The sequence below is a fragment of the Sorex araneus genome, chromosome 5, assembly GCF_027595985.1.
Source record: "Sorex araneus isolate mSorAra2 chromosome 5, mSorAra2.pri, whole genome shotgun sequence".
NCBI classification, from domain to species: domain Eukaryota; kingdom Metazoa; phylum Chordata; class Mammalia; order Eulipotyphla; family Soricidae; genus Sorex; species Sorex araneus.
In genome coordinates this window covers 130,862,291-130,874,903 of record NC_073306.1, presented here as the reverse complement: position 1 = coordinate 130,874,903, position 12,613 = coordinate 130,862,291, and the positions used below count along the sequence as shown (strand labels likewise).

Sequence of the window (12,613 nt, the reverse complement as noted above, 5' to 3'; positions counted from 1 at the left end):
AAGGAAAAAAAAAAAAGAAAGAAAGAAAAGATGAATGAATATAAGTTAAATAGGAGACGGGAGGGTGCTGAGGAAGAGGATGAGATCTGGGACACCAAAAAGGATGAGGAAGTGAGTCAAACAAACATATGATGGGAAAACGGCATTCACAGGGAGAGTAGCAGGAGTGGCTGCTCCATCTGAGATGAAGGAAGAGGCATGAAAAAGTGAAACCAGAGCCGGATCAGGTCAAGTCACACAGAGCCTCCAACACAATGGTATTTACGGCCTGAAGAAAACTTCTACAGACTCGTGGAGGAAGAAATGGCAAATTGACCCAGCATTTTTAAAGATCACTGCAGCTGGGATGTTATTAACAGACTCTAAGGAGGCAAAGGTAAAAGTCCTGGGAGACACATAGAATTGCAGTCACTCAAGCAGCAGATGTTGGCTCGGTGAAAACATCGATTTGTGACCAGATTCAAAATAAATGTTAAAGCTGGTTATGGAGGTAAGAAAAGGAGGGAATTCAGGGTTTGGCCTTCACGATGGGGAGAATGGAGTTAGCAAATGAGACAGGGGAAGACTTCTGGAAAACAAGATTTAGGGCCAGAGAGGTAATATAGCAGTCACGGCTGTTGTTACCTGGGTTACACTGGCACCCCATAAAGTCTGGAGTCCCACACCAGAGTAATACCTGAGGTCAGAGCCAGGAGTAAGCCCTAAGCACACCCAGGTATGCCTACCCTACCTACCCTGCCCACCCTCCCAAAAAAAAGAGCAGGGAAGCCCAGGAGTTCACCTTAGACATGGTGACTAATATGTCTGTTAGAAATACCGGCTCAACCTGGTAGGTAGGATATCCAAGGCACCACGATTAGCACAGCACTGAGGGGCAGGGAAGAAAAGGGGAGGAGAAAGGAGGGGCGGGGAGGGGAAGGGAGGCAAGCTCAGAGCCATGGAGATAGTTCAGTGGCCCAGAGCACATGCTTTGAGTTTAGGTTCCATCTCCAGCATTGCATGGTCGACTGAGCATAGCCAGGAGAAACCCCAGAACCCCTAACAAGTGTAGTCCCTGAGTACTCCTAGCTATGCCAGCACCCCCCCAAAAAAAATCAGCTTAAAAGATCAGTGGATATTTAAGTCTAGGAAGAATAGAAAGGTTTACTTCTACAAACAATAAACAAAGACCCAGGTGTATATATAATAGAACTTCCAATACAACCATGGTACAAAATAGCAACAAAGTACAAAAAAGAAAAAAAGTGGCAAACAACAATACCCTACAAACCAAAATCCTTTCTAAAGCTAACCAAGGTACTGTAGCAACAAAGTACAAAAAAGAAAAAAAATTGGCAAACAAAAATACCCTACAAATGAAGAAACCCGTTCTAGTGTTAGGAAAAGAAGATTATCTAATGAAATGATTTGCTACTAAAGAAAAATGACCCATAATGAGCAACACCAAAACTTAAGACTACCATGAAAAAATCCTTTTGACATTTTAAGACAAAAAAGTTAAATCACTTGAATGACATCAGGCTTGATAATGATGCCCTATGCCAGAAGACAACACAATGGCAGACGCTGTTGAAAAGAATTCGATAATCAATAAAATCAGCTCTTAAAGAGTATTAAAGCTGCAAACTTCTTTTGGGGGGTAAGGGACACCTGGCAGTACTCGGGGAACCGTATGAGATGCTGGGGTTCGAACTCAGGTCAGCAATGTGTCTCTGGGTAGGAAAGAACTCATACATCCTTTTAGATAGGTGAGTAGTTATTAAGTCTTAAGTTAAACACCACCTCAAAATATATTAGCTCTTGGGGCTGGACATGTCTAGCGCTTGACTTGCATGCATCCAACCAGATTCAATCCCCGGAACCATATATGATCACCCTCGCCCCAAGGGGGAGTGATCCCTGAACACAGAGTCAATAGTAAGCCGTGAGCACAGCCAGGTGTGCCCGCATACCCACTCTACCCCACCCCCCAACCCCTCCCCATCCCACCACACGCATGCACGCACATACACACACACACACACACACACACACACACACACACACACAAACCAAAGAGAAAGGGACTTAGTGATATGGCTCAGCAATACAGTGTATAACACATCAGAGGTGTGAGGTCCTGAATCAAACCCTAGCCAAGAAAAGGAATGCAAGCTGAAGTGTGACTTAACTCAGATGCCAACTTCATCCAACAAAGTTCTTTGCTTCCCAAAGCCCTCCAGTTTTGCTGTAAAGTAACTCCCTTTACAATTCACTGTTGAGTGAGAGTCTGAATAACGAATGTAGTCTAGCGCATGGTGGGCTGTTCCTTGCTTTCTGTGCATCTTTAGGATTCTCTATTTCAAAAGGGTTCATGTTTGCTTTCAACCATTAAAACTTCATCACAGGACCAGGGCTGAGGGTCAGTGACACTAAAGGACAACTTTCTGTGGATGTGGCAAGAATGGCAAGAACATGTTGAGAGACTCCCCACTTCTTCCTCACCCAAACATCTTTCCTCAAAAAAGTGCTTTCCCATCTACTTAATGTCACATTCCTTCTACTTTCGAAGAGCAGAGTAGCTCCTCTGCTCTCAGACAAAGAGGTACGAAATTTAATGAGCCAAAGATCTTCATGTTCCAGAGTTTACTGCTCCATCTGTAACAAACATTAATATAATTTTAAATTGAGTAAATAACTTCCCTAAAACTATCCCTCAAGAGTTTATTTAAATCCTTCCCTGGATTACTGCAGCCTAAAGCCATCTCTCCTTCCTCTGAACTCCAAAAGCAATTATTTGTACAATTTATTTGGCAATTAATCCTGCATTGCCTTGTTAAAACCTTTTTTTTCATTATTCGCTGAAATGTTATTTAAATCTCCTCTAAGTTATCTAACTTTCATGTTTATTTCTCATCTCTCCAAATAGACTTACAAGTTCCTTCAAAAAAAGATGTCTTACAATGGTTTTATACACAGACAAAAAACAGAGTGAGCACATAGTTAATACAAAGTTACCTCTTGATTTAGAAAAGAGAGAAAAAATAAATTAAGAAACCATTTAAAACCGATGCCAATTTGGACTCTTCAAGTCAGGGTTGACTGGCCGATATACTGTGTTCTCCTGACTCCTCAAGTTAATGTGGTATGGCAAAAAGGTTGTCCTCAGAAATCTAAAAGGCCTCGAGAGCTGAGAGACAGTTCAGCAGGCAGGGCACTTGCCTTGCACAGAGCCACCTGGGTCCAATCCCCAGCATCCCATATGTTTCCCCAAGCACCACCAGACGTGATTTCTGAGTGCAGAGCCAGATAATCCCTGAGCACCTCTGGTGTGAACCAAAAAAAAAAGGAAAAAGAAAGAAAAATATACCACTACCAAGTAGACATGGTGATCATATACAAAATTAGGTCAGAACTCTAAGTGAAATGCACTGCTTTTATCAACTTTCCTCTTCCTCCTAGCAAAACAAAGATATTTTCCCTTCCCTTTCCCTGCTGTTGTGATGACTGGGTCCTGGAGGGAGACAGACACACAGTTACTCTCCTCAGCAGGGAGGGAGGTGTGCACTCCTCGAACACAGGTCTGGCTGGAGCAGGCCCCAGAGACTGCAGCCTGCTGCTGCAGGACTTACACACACCTGGCTGTGTAGACTACTGAGATGACACAATTCTGCTTGGCACCAGAAGAGCAGACTTGTGGCCTCACACTTGCAACGCAGGCACTCTTTGCCACTGAACCGTGCCACCCCCAGAAACATCTAATCCCTGCTAAAAAAGGACAAATTGAGTTAATTCAACTGCAGGTAGACAGCACAACCTCTAGTTTAGCCTCCAGTAAGCAAAGACCATTTGAAAACTTACAACTAACAAACTTCTCTGGTTGTGGAATCCTGAATGTATTGAAATATTTTAAAAGTAGAAAGGTTAAGAAAAGAGCAAAAGTGAACAAAGTTAAAAATGAGGAAAAAGGAGGCTGGAGCCACACAGCCAGCCCGGATTCAATCCCCAGCACCCTGTATGGTACCCCAAGCACCACCAGGAGTGATTCCTGAGTGCAGAGCCAGGAATAACCCCTGAGCATCAGTGGGTGTGGTTTTCACCCATCCCGGAGAGAGAGAAACAGAGAGACAAAGAGAGACAGAGACAGAGAGAGACAGAGAGACAGAGAGAGAAAAAGAGAGGAAAGAGAGAGGGAGAGAGAAGGACAAGGGAAGTGGCTCACCAGCAAAGCACATGTCTTGCATTCATGAGACCCAAGTTCATTCCTGGCGCTGCAAAAAAAAAATTTTTTTTAAAGCAGTGGCAGCAAGTGCTCTGCTACAAGACAGTCAAAATATAAATAGCAACCGAGAAAGAAAGGCAGATTTAAATAAACATACTGGAGGAAAATAGGCATTGGGAAAATCTCATGCAAATATAAAGCAAAGAGGAGAGGCATCATGCAGGACTGCACAGTCAACATGATCATCAGGCAAGCAGGAACAGCTAGCAATTAAACCCAGCATTTTTCAGAGAACAAGAACCCAAGGCTAGGGATGCAGCTTAGTATCAGAGCACTTGTCTTGCATGTGTGGTAACCTGGATTCAAATCCATGGTACCAGAAAAATAAAATTAAAAATAAGAAGCCAGCATTGCATACAGCCAACCTAGCATCCCACCTGGAGTGAGCCCTAAGTGCAGAGCCAGGAGTAAAAGAAGCCAGGGGCTGGAGTAATAGAACAGCAGGCAGAGTGTTTGCCTTGCACAAGGCCAACCTAGGGTTCGATCCCCAACACCCCATATGGTCTCCCAAGCCTGCCAGGAGTGATCTCTAAGTGCAGAGCCAGGAGTAAACCCCAAACACCACTGGGGGTGAGCAACAACAACAACAAAAAAAGGGGGTGGCTGGAGTTGATAGTACAGCGGGTAGGGCATTTGCACATGGCCAACCTGGGTTAGATCCCGAGCACCCAGGAGTGATTCCTGAGTGCAGAGCCAGGAGTAACCCCTGAGCATTGCGAGGTGTGATCCAAAAAGCCAAAAAAAAAAAAAGCCAAGGCATTAAGTTTAATACCATTTAATAAAGTAAAAGAATCCTTACATTTAGAATCCAAAAAGCATATCTTTATGCCTTTATGTCCGTTAAATCATAATAAATCTTTATCTTCATAAGGAAAACAAACTTCATATATGTTATGTGTCAACACCAATGTGGCTTGTGCCTTGTATTTCTGGGCAAGGACCTTTTCTCAGTCTTCTTTTAATCTCCTGAGATGCTACACATTTATCAGATGAGGAATACTCCTTATCCTTTTTGTTTGGAGGGCAACATGCAGTGGTGCTTAGGGTTTAATCCTGGCTCTGCACTCAGGGGTCACTCCTGACTGTCTAAGAAACCATATGTGATATCCGGAATCAAATTCAAGTTGGCTGCTATCTGCTGTAATATCACTCTGGTCAGCCCATATTACCTTTTTACATATCTTCGTATTATTGCAGAACTTAAGAACATACATATCTTATGGAAGTAAAAGTATTTCTGGGGCTGGAGCAATAGCACAGCGGGTAGGGTGTCACCTTGCACGCGACCCACCCGGGTTCGATTCCCGGCATCTCATATGGTCCCCTGAGCACCGCCAGGAGTAATTCCTGAGTGCAGAGCCAGGAGTAACCCCTGTGCATTGCTGGGTGTAACACAAAAAGCAAAAAAAAAAAAAAAAAATTATTTCATGATTTTTTTTAAGATTCAAAGTCACTGGGGAAAATAATTATCCCCAAAACATTTTCAAAGGATGTCACTAAGCCAAAATAAGGTCTAAGTAAAAGCATTCACTTGAATTTCTCTTATCTTGTTCTCAAGCTAGGAAGTATACAACGAATCAATTAATCAGCATTTCCTGAAAGTTCAAAGTACTCAGCAAGTTACTAATCTCTGAGTGGATTCATAATTTCTGCATGAGCCAGTGAAAAGATGCTCACTAGCTAGTCAGGGAGACTAATATTACTGAAGAAAAAAAAACTGTGTGTGCAGGATGGCCCTCAGAAGTGCCAGGGAGTAAACCCAGGGCTCATGCAGGGAAGGCACATGCTCCAGTCTGCTGAGCTATTTTTTCAAGCGCCTTCACTTTCAAAACAAATACAGAAATTACCATTTATTTTCACTTCTACTGCCACCACCAAAGTCTAAACCACTATTATATTTCTGGTCTCAATTACCATTAACAGCCTTCTAATAGGTCTCCGTGCTTCTGCCCTCTTAAAAAGGGTGAGCACTTTTTTTTTTTAAGTGCTTTCACAAAACAGGGATCCTTTAAAGTCTAATTCAATCTGGATCCTTTGAGTTCATTTTCTTGCCTAACTGCTGTGGCAAGGACTTCTAAGACTACATTGAATAACGGTGGAGGAAGTGGACATTCTTGCCTGTGCTGACCTCAAAAGGAAGGTTTCTGGTTTTTTGCTGTTTAGTATGCAGTTGGCTGTGGGTTTGTTGTAAAGGGTCGTTACTCTCTCAAGGTATGTTCTTTCCCCATTTCGCTGAGAATTTTTATCATGAATGGATGTAGAAGCTTGTCAAAAGCTTTCTCTGCACAAAACTGATATGACTATAGGTTTTTCTTATTTCCTTTTAGTGTATGGTATATTACACTGACTTATCTGCATACACTGGACCACCTGAGCAGCCCTGGAATAAATTCCATTTGCTCATGGTGTAAGGATATGGTCTTTTAGACATATTGTTGAATTCAGTTCACTAAGATTTTGCTGAGGATCTTTTCTTCAAAATGTTCATCTAGGGGTATCGGTCTGTAATTTTCGTTTTCAATAATGTCTATTTGCTTTCAGTATTAGGGTAATGTTGGCTCCATAGAACCTGTGAAAAGAATTTCCATCTCTTCAAAGTTCCAAACCATTGAGGAGCACAGGCAGTAACAGTAAAGCTACTGAGTCTTCCAAGGCTTGATAGAAAGGTGAGGTAACCGTGTACAGCAGGGGCCAGAGAGACAGGTCAGCAGGTAAGGTGTTTGCCTTGCACGCCGACAACCGAGGTTGGATCCCAGAACCCTTATGGTCCCGTACGCACCACCAGGAGTGATTGCTGAGTGCAAGCCAGAAGTAATCCCCTGAAAATTGGTGGATGAGCTGCCCCTCCCCCAGAAAAAAAGAAAAGGGGGAAAAACTGTGCACATCAAACTAATAAACATAAATATTACTGAAAACATGTGACCCAAACTTTAATATTTTTAAACGGAGGACACTGGTGGAGCAACACTGACTCTGATGGTGGATGTGGAGTTGGAACACTGTATGCCTGAACACTATTATTAAGAGCATTGTAAATCACAGTACCTAAATAAAACTGAAAAGAAAAAAATTAATTCAGCTTATTTTCTCTCTGCTAAACCCTACAGTGCAGGAGTTATGTGTGTGGGTGGGTAGGTGTTTATACTAGCACAAAGAAAACTGAGTAGGATGATAAACACACAAAATATTCAATAATAGATATTACTGATAATCTTTATTTGCACTTGGATTTTTGTTCTCCTTTGTCCTTTCTGTATTTTTCATGAGTATGAATACTTTTACAATAAAAATGAAGTGCTTTCATTGGAATGGGGTAAAAAAAAAAAAAGAATCTTTTTGGAATACTAAAAGCAAACCTATAGTGGTTCCCTACTTTGCCCAAAGTAAAAGCTGAAGACATTATTAAACCACCTATAAGGTCCTACTGCTGCTCAGGATTTCTTCTGAATACTTTATTCACTGTGCACCGACATGTAACTGTTCCTCAACACATATAGACTTTCTAAGTGTAGGCCAACAGGACGACAGATAAGGCATCTGAGTAGAGATGAGAAGAATACTCCTGAGCAAGAGATACCACAAAAGTTGAGGTACCTGCCTTGCGTGTGGCCAGTCCAATGAGACTGATCCCCTGCACCACCACTTGTCCCCTAAGCAATGCTAGGGGTAACCCCTCGCCCCATAATATGGAGCCCTGAGCACCCAAGTATAATCCAAAAACCATTAAAAAAAAAAAACCTTATACCAAAGGGCTTTGCACTTACTGTTCCTTCTACTTAGCTTGGCACCCCTATAGCCACCAGGCTTGCTACCTGGTCTCTCTCAAGGAAGGTTACCATGACTGCTCATCTACAATATAAACCTAACACACCCACTCCTTTAGGAAGTTTCCGTTCCCTTTAGGTGGCTTTATTTTTTTCCATTCTGCTCTAGATGTCAGATATCCTCCAAACATGTACAGAAAAGCCAACCACATGGCTAGGTAGCATTTGACAGATCTCTGAGCAATAAACTAAAACATGGAAGCAGAAATGAGAGTTAAAGATTTGGGAGGATGTGTGGATGCGTGTTTGAGAAGTCGAAGGAAAATGAAAATCAGTGAACATCTCGGAGCAAAGTAGTGTTTTGTGTGTGTGTGTGTGTGTGAGAGAGAGAGAGAGAGAGAGAGAGAGAGACAGAGAGACAGAGAGACAGAGAGAGAGACAGAGACAGAGAGAGACAGAGAGAGAGACAGAGAGAGGGAGGAAGAGGGGGGCTTATATGAGTGAGAAAGAGAAAATATGGTTAAAAGTGAGTAAAAAAATAAAAAATGAGACTTGAAGGATGAAAAACTGGGGAGGGGAGATATTCAGACTTAAAGGAAAGGGATGAAGTATTTGGAGATGGGAGAGAGCTCAAATAGAGAAAGCACATGTCTAGCATGTTCAAAGCCCTGAGCTCAATCAATCCCCAAGCACTGCCAGAAATAGACCCTATTAAAAAAATTAATTAAAACAGACCTGGAGATGGGGCTGGAGCAATAGCACAGCGGGGAGGGCGTTTGCCTTGCACATGGCCGACCTGGGTTCGATTCCCAGCATCCCATAGGGTCCCCCGGGCACTGCCAGGAGTAATTCCTGAGTGCAGAGTCAGGAGTAACCCCTGAGCATCACTGGGTGTGACCCAAAAAGCAAAAATAAAACAAAACAAAACAAAACAAAAAAACAGACCTGGAGAAATAGTGCAGACTTCAAAGGGCCGGCCTTGCACGCATGTAAACATGAGTTCAAATCCTTGGTGTCCCACAAGTGCTGAGCATGAGTCTGACAGTCCTGCTGTCTGTCATCCCAAGTACTACAAGTGATTTCTGGCCTCACCACAGCCAGGTGTGTGCGAGTGCCACAAAGTAGGGTGGAGCCCCTAGGAGGCAATACAACTGAAAAAAGATGTGCGATTATCACGGCGGGGAAGAATGACCTCTGAGCACTCTATTGCACTGCAGCAACAACACCTGGCAAGCACCACAACCATTTGTGTGCCTTGATTAACAATGAGAACCCCAGGCAGCACATGTTTGAGAGTCACTGTGAAAAAGGAAGTGTAAGACCTTGGTGGGCACCGCAGTCAAGTGTGCAAGCACCATGACCTGACATGTGACTCCTAGTGTGCAGACTGAAAATAGGCAAGCATCAGGGCCAGGTCAGAGCACGATCCCCAGGCATTGCATCAACATCAGCAAGAACAATGGGAAGGGAAGGGTAGAGAAAATAGTTGCAAACTGGGTCTTGATGTGACTCAAACAGGTGCCTCAATGTGCAAGACCTGAGTTCAATCTCCAGCACCTCAAGTCCTTGCTCCAGCCCACTCGCACACCATGCAAAGCACCACATGGTATACACCTGAGACCCAGAGCTTAAGTAAGCTCTTGAGTACAGAGCTTACTCCTGGCTCTGTACTTAAGAATTACTCCAAAAGTGCTTGGAGTAAGGGTATTGCCAGTAGTGACCCAAATTTTTACTAATATTACTAGGCGAAGACAGCAGGAGAGCTGAGAAAAGGAAGTGCATAAGGACAAGAGAAATGTTCTAGAAACAGGGAAAGTGAAGAGGCAGAATTATGACTGTACCTGGGAGGAGATAGAGTAAAAAGGGCGGAAGCAAGCTCTTGTGTAAATCTAAAACCTAATAGTCCTGAAAACGATACTTAAGCAGTAAAATGCCTTTTTCAAAAATATGTCAGGAGGGGCTGGAGCGATAGCACAGCGGGAAGGGCATTTGCCTTGCACACGGCCAACCCAGGTTCGATGCCCAGCATCCCATATGGTCCCCTGAGCACCGCCAGGGGTAATTCCTGAGTGCAGAGCCAGGAGTGACCCCTGAGCATCGCCGGGTGTGACCCAAAAAGCCCAAAAAAAAGTGAGGGGCCAGAGCAACAGTACAGTGGGTAAGGCCTAGCACGCCACCAACCTGGATTCAATCACTGACATCCCATATGGTGCCCCCAGCACTACCAGGAGTGACTTTTGAGTGCAGAGCCAAGAGTAATCCTGAGCATCACCAGGTGTGGCCCAAACAAAAACAAACAATCTTTTTTTAATTTAAAATAAAAGTATGTGAATATTAGGGCCCAAAAGTTGATACAGGGGATGAAATACTTGCCTTGCATAGGGCCTACCAGGTTCAATCCCAGCATCACATATGATTTCTCAAGTCCCACGAGGAGTGATCCCTAAGCACAAGCCAAGTGTACCCCCCAGCCAAAAAATAATGTTAAAATAAAACAATCAAGATAGGTACATACATCTGCTGTATCATGATGAAAAATAAAACTCTTCACTGTAGAACTAGGTAAGAATTTTTTAACTTTTTAATGAGCCAACATCAGAAACACAAAGTTGTTCATGATTGAGTTTCAGTCATAAAATGTTCCAACACCCATCCCTTCACCAGTGTACTTTTCCTATCACCAATGTCCCCAGTTTTCCTCCAGCTCTCCCACAAAAAAATAAGTTAAGAATTTTAAAGGTGAGGGGCTAGAGCGATAGTACAGCAGGTAGGGCATTTGCCTTGCCCTACCCAGGTTTGATTCCCAGCATCCTATATGATCCCCCGAACACCACCAGGGGTAATTCCTGAGTGCAGAGCCAGGAGTGACCCCTGAGCATCGCCGGGTGTGACCCAAAAATAGAATTTTAAAGGTAAATTCATAAAATCTGAACTCTTAAAATTTCATTAATTAATGCCACTATTAGAGATTTTCGCCATGAAAGATGAAATAAGGTTAAAGCTGATGCCATTACAGTTGTAATCTATTCATCACTCTGTTCTGCCAGTTTAAAAAATAACACAACCTGCACTTCCATCCCGAGAAAAACAGTTGAACACTGTTTGGCTTTAAATCTGAACAAGTCCAATAAAAACAATTATTTTTTTGTGTGTGGGGGAGGGGGATGCTCAGAGGTTATCCTGGCTCTGTATTCAAGAGTTACTCCTGAGGGGGCTGGAGCGAAAGCACAGCGGGTACGGCGTTTGCCTTGCACATAGCCAACCCAGTTCGATTCTCAGCATCCCATATGGTCCCCTGAGCACTGCCAGGAGTAATTCCTGAGTACATAAGCCAGGAGTAACCCCTGAGCATCACCAGGGGTAACCCCCCAAAAATAAAACAAAACAAAAAAAAAGAATTACTCCTGAAAATGCTTGGAGTAATGAGACATATGGGGTGTTGGGGATCAATCCCAGGTCAGCCACATGCAAGACATGTGCCTTGCCCGCTATACTGTCTCTCCTCCTGGCTCCTTGCCCAGGGATCACTGTTGGTGGGATACAGAGGGCCTGAAGGAGTGCCAGGGATCAAACCCTGGTTGGCCACATGCAAGGTAAGTGCCCTACTCAATGTACTATCTCTCCATTATCAAAATTATCATTTTTAATATAAAGTCTATGAACTTTTTTTTTTTGGCTTTTTGAGTCACACCCAGCGATGCACAGGGGTTACTCCTGGGTCCTGCACTCAGGAATTACTCCAGCAGTGCTCAGGGGACCATATGGAATGCTGGGAATAGAACCCGGGTCGGCCGCGTGCAAGGCAAACGCCCTCCCCGCTGTGCTATCACTCCAGCTCCAAGTCTATGAACTTTTAAAGGATTAAGAGGAAGCTGAAAAAATAAAATATTTAAGTCCAAAGAGATAACTCAAAGGGCTTGTTAGTGGTCTAGGTTCCATTTCCAGTACTACACAGTCCCCTGAGAACCAATCCCTCCCCTAGCCCCATCACCCCAACACACCCAGTAAAGCACAGAAAGTAGACCCTGGGAATCACCAAGTGTAGCCCCCAAAAGTTTCTTAGCACCAAATACCAAGCTTATACAAATCTTTTCTAACCTTTCTTTTAAATTTCTGAGTATTCTTCAAGACAGTATAAATCCGGGGCTGGAGCAATAACACAGCGGGTAGGACGTTTGCCTTGAACAAAGCCGACCTGAGTTTGATTCCCAGCATCCCATATGGTCCCCTGAGCACTGCCAGGAGTAATTCCTGAATGCAGAGCCAGGAGTGACCCCTGTGCATTGCCAGGTGTGACCCAAAAAAAAAAAAAAAGAGACAGTATAAATCCTATACTTAAACACCTTATAAAAAAAATATTTCTGTATCTATTATAACCGAAATAATTACTTATCTATATTCTTAGGTACACAGTACATCTGAAAATTTTTTAAATTCATTTAAAACAGAGTTTTTATTAAATCAAATACTCTAAATTGCTTTCTGACTACCATGTTAGGGCCACGAGATTCAGACAGTGATGAAATACACTATACCTTAGACTTGTGACTTTCTGCACTACTGCTAAGAACTGGCCAGATGCCATTTT

The 12,613-nt window shown here is 43.2% G+C and overlaps 1 protein-coding gene across 5 annotated transcripts in view; it reads right to left on the bottom strand.

The window, feature by feature from the left end:
- Nucleotides 1-12,613, bottom strand: part of NCOA3 (nuclear receptor coactivator 3) — a 122,695-nt gene that overhangs the window by 93,775 nt on the left and 16,307 nt on the right. For 2 of the 5 annotated variants that reach the window (XM_055137515.1, XM_055137513.1), the window contains exon 2: nucleotides 4,202-4,250. The exons of the other annotated variants lie outside the window; for them this stretch is intronic. The gene's annotated coding sequence lies outside the window, so the exon portion shown is untranslated. The remainder of the gene's footprint in view (nucleotides 1-4,201; nucleotides 4,251-12,613) is intronic. 5 annotated transcript variants of the gene reach the window in all.